This window comes from Lathamus discolor, chromosome 3 (genome assembly GCF_037157495.1).
Source record: "Lathamus discolor isolate bLatDis1 chromosome 3, bLatDis1.hap1, whole genome shotgun sequence".
Lineage (NCBI taxonomy): Eukaryota > Metazoa > Chordata > Aves > Psittaciformes > Psittacidae > Lathamus > Lathamus discolor.
This window is the reverse complement of record NC_088886.1, coordinates 85032719-85049170: the sequence shown is the minus strand read 5'-3', so window position 1 is coordinate 85049170 and position 16452 is coordinate 85032719. Positions and strand designations below refer to the sequence as shown.

The 16452-nt window shown below is 40.0% G+C and overlaps 1 protein-coding gene across 6 annotated transcripts in view; it reads right to left on the bottom strand.

The window, feature by feature from the left end:
* The window catches only part of ZNF385B (zinc finger protein 385B), a 168031-nt gene extending 151998 nt beyond the window's left edge, over positions 1–16033 (bottom strand). For 3 of the 6 annotated variants that reach the window (XM_065670209.1, XM_065670207.1, XM_065670204.1), the window contains exon 1: positions 15455–15575. The gene's annotated coding sequence lies outside the window, so the exon portion shown is untranslated. Of the gene's footprint in view, positions 1–14860; positions 14955–15454; positions 15576–16014 lie in introns of those variants that run through there. The other 3 variants (XM_065670208.1, XM_065670219.1, XM_065670206.1) reach the window with 3 other exon arrangements.
* Between the last annotated feature and the right edge of the window lie 419 nt (positions 16034–16452).

Genomic DNA, 16452 nt, shown 5'->3' with positions numbered 1-16452 from the left:
GGTGTGCTTACATCAAACGGACGAAACATGACTTAGGTCCTAAGGACTCCATTTTTGCTCTCAAAACAATCTGCAAGTACAGTACACAGGCTGATCTAATGCTTGCTCCTGGCATGACAGCATATCTTATCCAGATTATCTGAATAAATACCGAGTAACAATAGAGGACTGGTTTAATCATGCACATTATTTAGATACAGATAAGATAAACCAGTATCATTTAAAATAACCTTAACTCTTCTTCCTGTGTCTGAATGCTTGGACCATAAACAATAATTTAGGCCAACTTTACCTGTTCTCTCATTGACCTTCCCAAACAGACAGCTGGACCAGGGAACCACAAAGTTAAATTACTTTCCTTTTGCAGTCACTCATCTGATACCTTTAATGAACACACACATTTCAGGGTAAGCACAAATTTGGGAGGAAAATTCAAGAGAGAACCTGAAACTCTGCAACCAAAGTTCTCATTGTAACAACCACCAAAAAAAAAAAAAAGTAGTATAGCCTCAGCACTGAAGTCATTAATGAATACAGCCTGCCTAAATTTTTCATTTCGCACTCTAAACAATGTTCCATTGTACTCCTAAAGAGCTGCCACTTCTCACTCTCAAGGTATCATAAATTCATTGTTATGTGATGCAATTTCCATTTTTAAATTACATATAGACACTATGAAATAAAACACACTAGACAGATTCAGTAATTTATCATCGGTGTTAAACATTTACTTGCTATTCTTAGGCATTAACACCAGTAAGCATTCTGGAAACAAGTTCATATGGAATACCAGTGGCTTTTTAAATGCTTAACTAGACTTCATAGTATGTTGATGAAAGACATGAACAAAGAAGAACATCAGCTGATTTTCTTAAACCAAATCACACTAACAATTTACCCTAGCAGATTGCAGAACACTGAAATAAACAGCACTAGTATCCCCGGTGTGCATAAAAATCATAGTGAACTTACTTACTGAAACTGGAATAGAAATCTAATCAAAGTTGTAATGAACAGCTATATTTTATATAGGAATTCAATTCATTTCAAATTAATTCTTGTGCAAAAGAAACAGCTGAGAATAAATAAATCAGTGTCCTAAAACTCTGTGAGTGAACTCGTTTGGGAACTACAGCTGTTGCGCTTTAGAGATTTGGATTAAAATCCATCATTATCTTTCAGTTAATACTCTTTCATCGACCAATCAGCAGTCATATGGTGTTTACCAACCCTGGTCACTTAACCCACTTGAATGGCCTTTGTGCTATAATTTGTACTTCCATACAATCAGATTACTTCTAATCTAAATGATTTGTGTCCTTTATGGAACAGATAAACACTAATCCTAAGGTTCCTAGAACACAGCAAGCCTAAACAGTGCCAGTACAGCATCCACTGTCTGCTGTTTTAATAGAGTATTTCATTCAAGTTGGGAAATATTTTATCATACTGAGCCTGCCTTTTAAATAGTTATTCCAAATTTCTTATAGAGACAAAGAAGAAAGATTTATCAGCAAACACCACTCAGATATATGAAATCACCAGCAAATACTAATACTTAGATATTGCTTTTTTACCAAATTGTTTCAGAGGAAAAAAATACTTATTCTCTAAAAGTAGACTAAGCAAGGAGGATAATTTTAAGACTCCTTGTTCAGAAAGGAGTTTACACATGGTAATGGCTCACAGTCCCCAGTTCTCAGTTTTAAAAGACCACCTCTTCAGAATGGTTTTCCAAGGATTCAGCAGTTTAAGTGTCCTTAACCATTCCTATTCTTCAGTTAATGTTAGGTGACACTTGAAAGAAATTGCACTATAGTGCAAGCCTAACATCTAATTACGTGTAGCAGTAATACGCTTAGGATCTGATCTCACAAATGCTTCTGCACAGGTGGATCAGTGGGCATGCGACAATGTCTCTAGAAAAGGAGGGACTTACAGGTGCAAACATGTTTGCATGATTCGAGCCAGGTACATCAATGTATCTGTACCTCAAAGCATCAGAGTTGAGAACAACTGAATAGTCCAGTAGTAACCTCATCGTAAGAGCAAGTATGCAAACACCTTTGTACTTAAAGATATCAGACTTAGCCTATTATATTCACATATTCACCAACATATATTTCTTACCTAGAAAAATGTGTAACTAAAATTCTAACTCCCTACAAAACATATCATCCTGTAAAATACAACTGATCATATCCCAAGTTAAGCCAAGATGAGCCTACTCGGAATTGGATAAAACATTGCCAAAAGAAAATTAAGATGCTGGATGATCTTAATAGCATCTTGTAGCTATTACCTTAAATCTAAACATGTTTACTTACAATACTTCATCACAGGTGCTTATATTTCATATTAACTAAAACTCTTTCCTAGTTGATGACCTAAACTAGAAAGTCCATTTTCTTATGGTATCCCCATTTGCATGCAGAGATGCTCTCATTAGGTGACCTCAGCCCAACTTGTAGCAATGAAGGGGCTAACATAAACGCAGAGAATCAGGAACCACCACCATTGCCAAAATTCTGTTTAACAACTGAGAAACAAGCCTGACACAAGCCTTTAAAAAGCCTCCATCCAGGTGAGAGGAATGAGAGAAATGAGAGAGATCATCTTATATAGCAGGACATAAGAGTGTGAAGTGTACTACAAAATTTGCCATTCTGTCAGGGGGTACTTTCAAGATTATTCAGTGAATGGCAAGTATACTCCTTACTCTGCTCTTGAAATGGCCCTTTTAATGTACCTTGTACTTTGAGCAAGATCCCTATTACATATTACAAAACAGCCTCCTTGAAAGGTCTAGGAGAAATCACAGCTTTTTTGTTGCAACTTGGGGGAAATCTCAATCTCAGAAGTGCTGGGAAAGCTTCAATAATTCACTTCTGGAGTTACAAGCTAGCACGAAGTATACAGTTTAAGAAGACTGATCTACCTTTCCAAGAACAGTACCGTCTGTTTTTCACTGATTTCTCAAGCTCTGCCGCAACCTCAGAAGGTTGCACAGTTCCTTGAATACTGTAATTCTGTCATCTTAACTGCAATCATGAAGTAAGCACAAACTGCAGTTGTAAAATGGCAAATCACAGTTTCTCTGCTACTGGTGTTTGAAAGAATTATAAGAGTCCAGTGCTCAGAAAACAAAGACACAAACACAACAATGACACACACAGCCTACTTGCACAATCAGACCCACTGCCAGTGCTTGGAGGACATTTGGAAGAGGGGAAGTGTTATTTTTTTCCCCTGAAAATTCCTAAACCAGCTGTTCCAGTGACTGCTGGTTCGAGAAGACACTCTGAAACCCACTAACACGGAACAAATATTTCTGAGTATGAGAAGGAGATCAGAAACATGACGGAAGAACTTGTAAATTCTACAGAGCCTAATTAATGACTAAACACCTCGCAATAGCAAAATAGTACTCTCTGTGAACCCCAAAATATGTGTCAGACACTGTCTCCCAACATGGGAGTAGGTAACAGCCTTCACTTACAAACTCAGTAGCTCATGTGTACATAAACTGCAGAAGTACCACAGAGTTCTTTGAAGATTAGTAATAGTAAGTCCAAATATTACAGGGGTGGAAGAAAATAAGGATAAACCTACAGATTTCTCAGGACAGACCACAACTCTCAGATGTGAGCCAGCAAAGGCTCTAGCCCTTGTGACTCCACAAAGAGAGCACTACAGACTAAATAAGGAATGGGAACTTGCTGGAGTACGTAGGAAATTCCTGTATATCACAACAGACTCAGAATTACATGTTTGTCCCACACACAGATGCTATAAACAGATATACCTGTAATGTTACTGCACTCTCAGCAGAAGGTGGTAATTCTTGAAATTAAACACAGCAAAATAAATAGGGACTCCCATTCCACTCCTCTGTTTCAGATGGCTCTCCCCAGTGATTACTGAAAGCAGCTGCCCCAAATAGAAACCAAATGATTTCTAGAGATCAAAACAAAACTGGTCAGTTCATTTCTGACTTCAGTGATATCCCTGATTTTTTTCCCCTCCCCACTCCAGACCACTTAAGCTATTAAGAATCCAGAATTAACTAATCTGAGTTTACAGTATTGTAGTTATATAGAGTACCAGAATCATATCAAAGACATAAAGACGATCTGAAACACAGAGAAACTTCAGGTGTAAGGGTAATACAGCAATTGCCTCTTTCTTCAAAAATGTTACTTAAGTGTTCAAAGTAGCCATCTGAAAAAAACACACAACAAAACCCCTTAGCTAAGAAAAACATTTGGCCTGCTAAGGGTTTTCCACCCCATCACTGGAATTAAATCACACTGGAATACTATTCCTCTACTATCAAGAAAAAGGAGATTCTGAATATATGAAATAGCTGCATTAAACTAAATTTGTCCAAGATAGATTACATCTGCATTTCTATCCCTACCTTCTAGTTTTATGCTTTATGGAAAGCCACATTCCCTCCTCGCTCCAATGAATTGTGTATGTGACAAGGAAGCAAACAACTGAAAGTCACAGCAACACAGACTTTTACATCCTTGCCATAATAAATGAGAAGAGCCTCATGGCTGCTTTCTCCTCCTCCAGCACACCAGTAACCTAGCTAGGGGAACCATTAAACAACTAGACATGTGAACCCCTTCTAGCTTTCTGCTTCATTAAGTCACGTCCATTTCTACATAGGAGCCATGGAGCTATAAATCATGCAAGACAGAATGAGAACTAATTAAAGGGTCAGATAAGCATATCATCTTTTTTGTTGCATACCGGACAGCTCTAAATATTTTGCATAAAATATTGCCAAAAATTAAGAGGCATTTCAAGCAGATAGGTATTTTCTTCTTAGAGGTGGGCATTACTATATGAAAGACATCGATATTTAATTTCTTAGCATACGGAAGCCCATGAAATCCTGAGTCACCCTTTTTTTTCTTTTTTAATAACAGACTCTCCCTTGCACACATGTATTGCAGCGCAGTCTTGTATACAGCCTTTGAACTCAGTCAGTAGTTTTTTTTACCAATTACAGCAAACTCCTATGCTTCTGATGAAATAAGTTCACAACCCAAGAAACCTCTACATGCACTGAGGCAAAGCATTAATCAAATGCACCTAAATCTAGCAGTTAAACTGAAGTGTGAGTACTTCAGGCTATTTACAGAATTCTTTTGCCAATAATGTATAGCTCACTTGAGAAAAAACAATCTATTTCCTGATACCAGATTTCTCAGTTGATGCAATTATGTCGTAAAAGATCTTTGAAGAGTTAGAGGTAAATCTGATGTAGGCATGTTAACTGAAATATATATATCTCTATCTCATAACCCAAGAGGGCTTTTAAGTATGCATATTAATACTGTGACACCTAGAGCATCCGTTAGTAAGCGAGAAATTCGTTATACCAAGGCCATATAAAAATACAGCATGAGCATGATCCTCTAACTCCAAGAGCTTTTTCTCTAAAGGATTTTTTTATAGCAATACGGATATCCATTTTATTTTTACTCTTTTTTCACCTTCTTTTTAGTGATCTAATAATTGTATAAAGAAATTCATCAAACGCAAGAGAATTAATCTCAGTAATTATTAACTATATACATTGTAAAACATATATATTCATCAGTTTCAATAATGCTTAACTGCCCATTATCAAGTTCTGTTCAAGTGCTTACATGATAGTCTCATACTCGATTTTTCTAACTTTAGTTTTCCAACAAATACCTTAAAACAAGGAAGAACAAATGTTTTTCCACCCTGAATGTACACACAAGCTTGGCAACTAGGCTTTAAAAATAAAAAGCATTATTTTTTACTGAAGGCAAATAAAGTATGTTAAGTTTAAAAAAAAAAAAAAAAAACACAAACACAAAAAACCCACAAAAAAAACACAAACCCCCCCAAACTTTTATTTTATGCTTGACTAACTGAAAGAGGGGCTCAAAAACATTTTTTGTGGAAAATAAAAATGCATCAGCATTGCTGAATGCAATACATTCATCATCCATCTGAAGACTGACATTTTAGTTGGGTATCTCAAGCATTCCACCGAGTCACTGGCCACTCTTGCAATTTGTGGAGCTAGGCTGCAATCAGGAATGGCAACATGAATCAGATACACAACTAGATCAAATACTCAGCTCACCAAGCCAATGTAGAGGTCAGGAAATTAGAAAAGCCAAGAAATACAACTACTGAAGGGAAGACCAAAGACTAAGGCTGTCTGAGGGAACATCAAAGACACAGGTATGGAGGATGGTCAGGAACAGCAGGGGCCAGGCAGGACTACCTGCAGTCCACTGGCAGAGCCACAGTTCTCTCTCCTGCAACCCTCAAACCTGAAAGATCCCAAACTATCTCAGGGAATTTTTCCATTTTGACACATTCCTATGAACTCCGGGCAGTATTTGGCAGTACTGTGATAAGTGAACTAAGTTCTGCCTATGGCTTCTTGGAAAAACATAAAATACAAATCCTAGTAACAAGCATTCTAGAAAGATTCTGACAATGCTTAAACAATCACTGATGCCTGTTTTTGAAAGCTAGCCGGTTCGGAGAGCTAAAATGGTACTTTTAAACAACATAGGATACTTTCCTGGCCCAAAGCCAGCTACTTGAACCTTATAACTAATTTTAAAATACATCTGGTTTTTTTGCAACAAGTCATTGACATGAAAGTAATTTGAGGGCTCTAGTAAGATGGAGAAGCAGCACAACAGTAGCAACATAATGACAGAAACAGGTTCAAAAATATATAATAAAAAAGAATAATCAGAAACATTGAAAACTTTGATGCAGTGTCACACAAAATGTGATATTCAGCTCTGTAAAAAAAAGAGCTACTCCATAAAAAGCATCGTGTTAGTATTACAACCGTATTTATAACGGTAGCAGTGTTCAAAAGCAAATCTTCAAAACCCCCCCCCCACCCAGCACAGAACATGCTGTTGACTCCTAACTCTCCATGAGAGTTCCTATAGTTATCACAATCACATGGCAAAATAGCCCTCTGATCAACTGCGTACAGTATATAAAGCAGGAAGCAGCCGCAGTGCTGCATGTAGAGATTACAAACCCCACACGCTCCTGCCGGCCACAGACTCCTTGCAGCCTCCTCTGTTGTGTCATCTGGGGTTTAACACCAGCATATTGTTTTTAAACCAAAAAAAAACCCACAACATTTGCCAAATCAGATTATCATAAATCATTTCCTCTGAACAAGAAGGAAGCTTCTCCTATCCTTGCTCAAGATCCAATGTCCACTTTACAGGTGGTGGAGAGAATTACAATCCTTTCTCACAAAACTACAACACAGAAACTTAATAAACTAAGGTGAAAAGCTTCTAAGAGCTACAAATAAATAAGAGAAGTCCTTCAAGGGTAGGTTTTTTCCCACCTGTTTTTAAATTGTAACAAACAAACCAACCTCCACCAAGTTATTTGCAGAAATACTGGCTAATGAAAATTCACTTAAAGAGGTAAAAACAAAGCATACTTGTTTTGTCTACCTCTCACTTTCTCATCCCCATTCTATTTGCGTTACATGTTTGATTGTAATTATGAAAGAGAAAAATGCGACTCATCAAATTCACAAAGTTAACATGGCATTGCAACATTGTCAACAACATAACCAAATTGCAAAGTTGACAATATAATCAGATTCTGACATTAGTTCTGTCAACATTTGTTATTACTGATCATCAATGCAACTTTCTCTGATGCTTGCTGAAGTATATACATTTCCATCACCTGGTTTCTTAAGCTATTTTTGTAGTGTTCTTGAGTTGGTGAGGAAAGACGGCAAAATTTGACTTGAAACATTTTCTCAAACCTGTCTGAAAGACAAAGAAAATGCCAGTGTAGGCGGCTCTTGTCTAGTCTTTCAGGAACACCACTTACATCTGTTACCTGCCTGCAGCACAGAAAAGGTCCCGAGTACAGTGAATGTAGTCTTATTCAAACCTAGATCAGTAAAGCTATAGCAGTCTCAGATACTTCTAAGAGAAGAGTGATTTCCGCCTTCAAAATTTATTTATGCACTTGCAGACAACATATCAATTTTAAGCAGTTTAATACTATATAGAATAAGGCGATAGAATCAAACATCCCTACCATATGTTATAGTGCTTAATATCTTCATTACCTATAGGACTAGGAGGGTTCTAACTCCATTTTGAGTGCCCTAAACTGTTTGTGATAAGGTTCTGCTGCTTCTGATGTGACCTACCTAAAAAATATATGCTGAAGTTCTCCGGACTGGGATCTGATGATATCTGAACAAATACCAGTGAAACTCAGAAAAAGCACATCCAAGCCTCTAATGCTGCTCCACACAGCAGTACGAAGTTCATTTCTTCAATCATTTCACAAGCTCCAGAAGCCAGGCTCTGGATCTAAAACACTTAAAAAGCAGTAATGAACAGTTAAACATTTACCATGACTCCTCAGGCTCTTTGAATTAGAAGATCATGTTTTCCTGCTCCTCAAAGACTGGAGATGAGTCAAGAAAATCAATGTAAGTCATAAGAATAGCTACCTCCTGAAAAAACTACTTCATTTGCTGTTGGAAGAAGAGCAGGAAGCTGCAAGAGAAAAAGATTCTCTCAAGGTACTTGAATGCTGCACTGCAGAATCTACCTGTAGCCTGGGCTCTACCACAGAGCTGCTAGTATTGCTATGCAAGGTCCTTAAATCAATCCTTCCGCAGTCACTAATTGTGCACGCCTTTTCTGGGAGCCTAACTTCATAACTGCAAGCTCTAGTTCAGAGAAGTGCTGAATGCTAATGCTGTCATTCAAAGCAACAGAAGCTCTGCTGTAAATACCAAGTGTTAACATACCAGTCCCTGTGACTCAAACTGAGCATCCAATATTGCTGAAGACCTCTCTCTGTGCACAAGCCCCACCGTCCCCATGTCGAGAGAAGGCCATTCATTTGTGTCATGGAAGTGCTGCAAGGATTAGTTTTGGGTTTTGTTTCGTGGTTTGTTTGTTTGTTTCACTGTTCGTGAAGCACACAGCTACTACAGGCTGAGAACCAGTGAAAAGCCCACATTCTCAGAATAATGTTTGAGCGACAAGCCATGCACCAAGAGGTCCAGGACAAGTTATTTGTCAGTGAGCAAACTTGTGCACAAAGCCTGGTGAGAGTACAACAACAACAACAACAAAAAAAAAAAAAAAAAACCAAAAACCCCAAACAACAAACCAACAAACAGAAATTACTCCTGATTATACACACCAACACACTCAGTTAAGGTTGCATAGACAATTATTTCTGGCATTTCCTCATTTTCAGATAGCTAACTTTGCAAGCTTTAGGTTGGTTTAATGTTGTTTGACATCTATAATACCAGTATTCTTGTTTTTCTGATTTACAAGGGACCAGGTTAAGCATCAAACACAGTATTGACTATGCACGGGCCCCACAATCTACCAAATATGCATCTGTCTGGCATAGACTGCACCTGCATTGCAGATAACAGACTGCAGAAAAGAACAAAGGCAGAGTCTTTTTCCGTAAAACTCTGACACTGATTTATAAGGGGGGCTCGAAATTAGTAAGATGTATTAAGTAATCTCATTTTAAAAGAAAAATGAAGTGCATCTAGGCACTTACATGCATTTGCAATTTCAAGTCAAAGATTCACCATCCAGTTATTAGTAGGTGGCCAAAAGAAGAAAGATTATGCACTAGCTTTTTTTGTTATAAGCAGTCATGCAAAGACAGAGACCAGGTACTCCTCTCCTAGCTTGTATTATATTAGCATTTCAATTATAGAACCCTTTTTGGAGGTTCCCATACCTCCTTTAGAAATCTTGCTACACAAGGCAGAGTAAGAACTTTGAGAGTGTTTACTTGTAATATCTTACCCAAACTCATGTTCTCTGGGATACATCTTGATAAAGAGCTTCTATGCTCAAAAAGTTTTTTCTTTGGCTTAGCAGAACAGACTCATTTCTAAAGCTCAGAATTATGCCAGATACAAATATACACTGTAATGTGTAAACCAAGTTACATAAAAATCACATTATTTTTTCCTCTCTTCCCATTTCAAAGCATACTGTACTAATGCAGTTGTCACATCACTGATCCTTAAATTAATTAATCTTTGAAATTGTATCAAATTGTAATAGGACTAAGGAGACCTGATAGTCTACTGTATTTAAATGGGATGTACTGAGAAGTGTCAAATTAAAATTCAACAGCATGAGCTGTTAAACAAAGTCTCCTACCATATGTTTAACTTTCTGGTACCTGCACAAGTATATACTGAGAGAACAACATGGCCTACAGCCATAACCGCTTCTGCTATAAACTCATTAGATCTTACAAGTTCAGTAATGCTGAGTAGTTTTAAAGATTCAGTAGGTGGCATCCTCTGCTGGGAATCAGCACTGCACGAGCCACTATTAAGCAAATTGATTATGAACCCCTCGGCATGAGAAGACACTAGGTGTAGAACGGCAGCATTTTGGCTGCCATAATGCAGCAAAAGCCTCACAAACCATAAAAATACCATGGCACATTAAAAGAGTAAAGGAATAAAAAGTATGTTTTAACATTGCAATATAATTCAAACTTCACCTCAATTTAGTTTGCTTTCCTGACCTTAACTCTATGATTTCAGCCAGGTATAGAACTGTTCTTCAGTGTCTGCAGAAAGCTGTTACACAGCCTTCCTTTATGTACAAGGTTTACCTTAGTCTGACAAGGATCACCTTCCCTGCCACACAGATACAAGTGATGGTGTGAACATCATCATCAGAGCAGACTGGCTTTGAGCTCTGTTTGCAAGAGGAGACCTTGCGAGACATTTCTTGGTATGATTCAGTGAGCTGTAGGAGAAAAGATGTACCCTATTTCACATGCAGAATTAATGACTTACTTGCACGTGTGCCCCAAATCTTCCATACTTTCACCACTGGCATGCCTGCACCAAACAGTTTACCAACAGAAAGCCAAGAGTACTGAAACACTGTCCAGTATATTCCAGAATCATAGCATTTTATCAATCCTGCAACCCATCACCCTGTCACACAGCAAAATCGTCAAAAATAGCTCTACAAAACTGTGAACCAAGATGCATAATTATGCAGATCCTGCATTCTGCCACAGAAGAAAGTGCATTTCATCTATTTGTAAACAGAAACCTATTTATGCAGTCTCTGTGTTCAAGGCAAACTCACAACCTTTTAAAACCTATGAAACACTTAAACAGAGGCTATGTAGCTGAAAAGAATTTAGGGATGTAACACGAGATAAAAAGGACTTCAGGTGTCTAAAGCTTCTACTTGTACTCATGTTTAGCTACTCCCTCCTTTATATTCCTTATTCTAAATGTTTAACACCAAAATAAGTTGTTGCCAATAGGCACTGTCACTCCATAATTTCACTGAGGAATGAAGTATTAGCAATTTTTTCATAACAGCCTAACTTGCTCATATCCAAAAAATCATCAATAATGTAAACAGCACAATTCTAACATGCCTAGACGTGTATTAGCATCACTTGTCATTTTAAGATCCACCTGGCAATTCAGCAGCAGCAAACTGGTGAAGTACCAGTATTGATAAGCAAAGGACTGGAACTGCACTGATATAGTTAGATTAGTTTACAAGCCTTCTATTTTTACAAGCCTTGGCAGCTCAGGTTCTCTAATGAATTTTTAACATGTCAATTAATATGTTTATAGAAAGCAATGTCAGCTTTAGCTAATACATAAGAAAAATCACAGTTGTAAGCAAAATGCTCAGTGTATATGTTAAGATTCTAAGCTTTACATATGAGAAATGCAAAAGAAATACTGCAAATAATCAGATGAGAACACTCATCTAGAAAGGAAGCGATAAAATTGCAAAAGTTAATGGACATGATTCATCACTTGGAAATACTAGCTCAACTTCATGAAATGTGATGTACTGCAGGGCATAAGAAAAAAAGGCCTTTTGGCAAACAGGGTAAGACCGTGACCCTCTGGTTGTTAAAAAACACATTATGCTAAAACAAATTGTGAATTGTTATTTTTACCAACTTACTACTGAAGTCTCAAATTAAGCAATGCTTACTTAATAGTATATTCTTCCACTGAATGCAGCTGTATTAGAATACTAGCTACTGCTTTGCAGCACTTTCTCCAACACCACAGAATTATGTCAAATAACTTCACTGATCCGATTTTTGTTGCAATTCCCCCAGTTTGCTCTGTACATTACATAAAATCAGAAGCCATGCAAATTTGGCGGGGGGGGGGGGGGGGGGAAGATAAATCCTTAGGATGCGAATTTTCAAAATTTTTTAGATGTTTGTTTTAAAAACACTGTCACTTGTTAAGTAACAAAACCCATAAACTTCCTGTGTTAAGATTATTCATGCTCTGTGAAGCTGTAAAAAGAGAAATTTTACCTGTGAAAAGAGCTTCTACATTTTGCATCTATGGGCAAAATAACAATAGAAAATAGCCCTTCAACCAAAATTTTAACTTCCTCTGTAAAGTTAGGCAAGCAGAGTGTCTAGTAAATATCTACCAACCTACACAGCGACAGGCATACTGTGGTCACAGACGAGAGTAATTCCTGCAACCCTCTGAGCATTCATCAGCCTGAGGATAAAAGATGCAAGTGCAGTCACTGGAGTTGGGTAAATTCCCCCTTTGCTACTGGGATACTATGGCATTTAATATCTGCCTCTACCTTCACTGCATCAGAGGTAATACAAGATCACACCAGGTAAGATACTTGTGCTTCTATCTTGATGAGTGACACGCTAAGTACTAAAGTTTTCTGAATGAAGCACAAAAGTTACAGGACTAAAATGTTTATCTGCTACAAACTGACATTCAAAGAATTTCAATGTTGTTAAGACATATAACAAAGTAATAGCAAAATTACAGAAGGCAGGCTAGTCAAACTGCAACGTCATCTTTTCTTCCCATTAACTACAAATGACTCAAGCTTTGCAGTGTATTTCAGTACACTAGAGAGAACCTTGCACTCCAGTTCCATACTGTTACGTCGCAACACAGCCTGACGAATGTTTCAGGATTTGAGACTACCACAGCTGTACCATATGTTCATTTTAAAAATAACACTAATGCCTCATTTCATACACTCTCAAACTCTTAGAGCAAATACTCTCAAGCCACAGTCCCTTGTGATAACCTGAAGAGCAAAGACTGCAATGACGGTTAAGCATCTGTTACTTTTTATGCAGCAATCATCACTGCTGTTCGAAATCTTAGGACTTGCAGAGCTAATTACCTAACAAGCCTACACTCCCCTAAAAGATTATCTTCCACAAAGCTTTTCCATGCTTTTATACTGCCTTAACCCTGGGCAACTGTACTCAAGTAGGAAAACACCCACTCAACTAAAACTTAGAAGAAGAGATCAAAAAGAGGAGAAAAAAAAAGATGCAGACAGTTCAGAACAGCTGGCTAAGAGAGACTGATGCTGGTGTGAGTACATTCGTCCCTACAGAGAGAGTGTATAGCGCAGGCAGAGCACAAAGGCGATGGACAGCTCCTGCTAGTGAGGGAAGAGACAAGATGGCACAACCTCTTGATTCCAGCTACATTTTGTTAACACTTTTAAGCTTAACTAAGCATCCATTCATTAAATTATTCACTGGGGGGGAAAATACAATACAAGAACTTGGTAACTTAGTGAAGATATCATGTAAGAGGATTCTTTCCTAATTTCTTACTACCTTCTGGATTATTTAACCAAACAACAGAATAAGACATTAGTAATGTGACCAATTTTACCACTTCCAGTTTCTCTTCCCCTGCCTCCAGGGTTCACACAGCCACATTAATCCCTGATCACTGGTAAAGTACACAACCAGAGGTACACAAAGTGCATCTAGCAAGACTGAACACCAGAAAAACATTTGCAGCCATGAAGGAACACTTTCAGCAACCAAGAAAAAAGAAGAAAACCCTTGTCCCTCCCTCTAGGCAGTCTACTGACCTGTGAGTTGGAAGGAGTTGCAAGATTATTTACCTGGAAAAGAAGCAGCAGCATAACCCCTTCAAACCCATCTAGCATCAGCTCCGGACTGTGCAGAGACATTTTTTTTCTCCTTTCCAGATCTGAAGTAAGAGGGTATGGCATGGCTGCACCCCCTGGTGAATGCAATGCTGCTATCAGAGACAAGATTCGAGGAGCATATTCTCCCTGCTTTACCAGCCTGGGTGTCTCATCAGTGTTAGGACATTACCTCTTGTTCTGGACCTGCAGTGGCAATGCTTCATCTACATCTATTGCAATCACACAGACATATTCCCATCCCCTTAATGCTCTTACGCTACCAGTTCATATTATGTTTCATTCAAGTAAGAAAACTTACAGATTCTTCACAGTAATAGAGGTCTTGTTTTGCACCTCATTTTTACACTCTCTGAAAAACACCACTGAAGCAGCAGCAAAGACAATGGGAAATAAATCTGTCACCTTGCTCCTCCTAAAAGCAGTAGTTAGCTGCAGTTAAATGCTCACTTGAAGATCTATTTGAACTTCTGAGCACTCACAGTGCCACACTTCTCTAACTTTTCCATTTACAAAGTTTTCCACTCAAGCTTAACAATAAAGACCTAGTGCCCAGAAGACTTAAAACCCATGAAGACAGTTCCCTAGTTTGCTAGGGAGCCAAAAAATCATCAGAAAACAAACATGAGCATTCACACGTAGATCAATATCCTGACAACTCCTCTGAAACAAAGAAATTTCGTGTCTGCGTCCCCAGAAAACACAACCCTGCACCTACATCTCCAAATGCTTTTAAACATAGCCTCATCAGGACATAAAGTTTACCATTTTACACATGCCACCACCATCCAGCGATGAAGCTGGTGAAGCAAAACACTTACACTTATTAGGGGTAATTAGCTCATCAAGGATGACTCCTTCAAGTAGGTTAATTCCTCCTTGGCGGAAGAAATTTACCTTTTCCAAAGCTGCCGTGATTTATAAAACAAGAAAGCTGAGCTACACTCACGCAACTATCTGGGCTTTTAAAAAGTCACCCAGTATGCAAGGAAAACAGAGCTCCGTCTAGCCTTGAAGCCCAAAAAGAGGAGCCCCGTCAGGGCTATAAGGTAAGAACTGCTAGGCAAACCGCATGCACTGCTGAAGACCCTGACCTATTTAGAGGCGCGCTTTATCCTTTCTGGGAACAAGCTTAGCTGCGAGAGACGCCGACGAACCCTTCCGCCGGGGCAGGCGGCACCCCTGGGGAAGGAAACCCGCACCGCCGCTCCCCGCCTCTCGCCCCGCTCTGTTCCGGCAAAGTTTCCCCGGACAGATGGAACGGAGCGCGCTTGACCAGGGGCTCCGGCCGCAGCCAAGCATCCCCCAGCGCGCAGAGCGCTCGCTCCGGCTCCAACTCGCCCTCCGCCGTCCGTGACATTGAGCAAGGTCCCCACCGGCACCTGCAGAGCCCCAGGGCACCGCGCACCCCTTACCTCAGCCGCCAGCGAGAAGGAAGCGGGGACGCGGCGCGGACGGGCGCGGCAGCCCCGCTCCGGCCACACCGAGCCAAGCACGTCCCAACTCCGCCGGACCCCGGCGGCTGAGCCCGCTGCCGCCGTCCCGACGCATGCGTCCGCCCGGCCCCGGCGCCCTCCCGCCGCCCCGCCTCAGCGGCCGCAGGTGGGGTGCGCAGGGGCCGGGGGGTCCCCCGCGGGGCGGAGCTTGCGCACGGCGACGGTAGGGTTGGTGGTACCTGTGGCCGCGCCTGTGCCCCGGCCGAGGGGAAGCGCTGTGACAGCGGCCGCAGTGATGGGCGGCCGCGGCTCGGTCGCTATTGCCGCCAGCGAGTTCGGGAGCGGTGTCTGGGTGGTTCTGGTTAAGGCTGAAGCGTCCCAAGTCCTGAGCGCTGACCCCGACGGGCTAGCCCTGGTCAGGCACGGTCATCACCCCGGCACCGCCGCGCACCGGGGCCCCGGGATTCCCTCAGCACCGTTTGCTGTTGGAAGTAGCCTCCTCCAGCACAGCGTGTTTATTGTCCCTGGGCCGTGGTTACCTCGGTGATTTCCAATTCCTCTAGGACTCGGACCAGAAGCACAAAACCACCCAGCTGAACCACCGTGCCTTCTGCTTTGCTTGCCCCATTTCAGTTCCTGATCGTCACGGGTTTCTCTGTTTCCAAAATTTAAACAAACACCCAGTCGGATTCCCAAACCTTTGGCCTTGCCAGCCCACCTGTGAGCCATGCAAAACAAAAAGGTTACAAGTGAGTTCTGTTTTGTAAACTGTACAAAACTGCATCATAAATATAATCACTACACTAGGAAACATCAAGTTTTGTAATTGTACTTAGTAGAAAAATAATAATACTCTAAATGACAAACATTAAAATCAAACTTAAACAGTTTTATAGTATCTTTTATAATTCCATTATCACGCCTGTAGAACATGATGCAAACATGGGAAATCCTGGGGTAATTCATCTGTGGTTCAT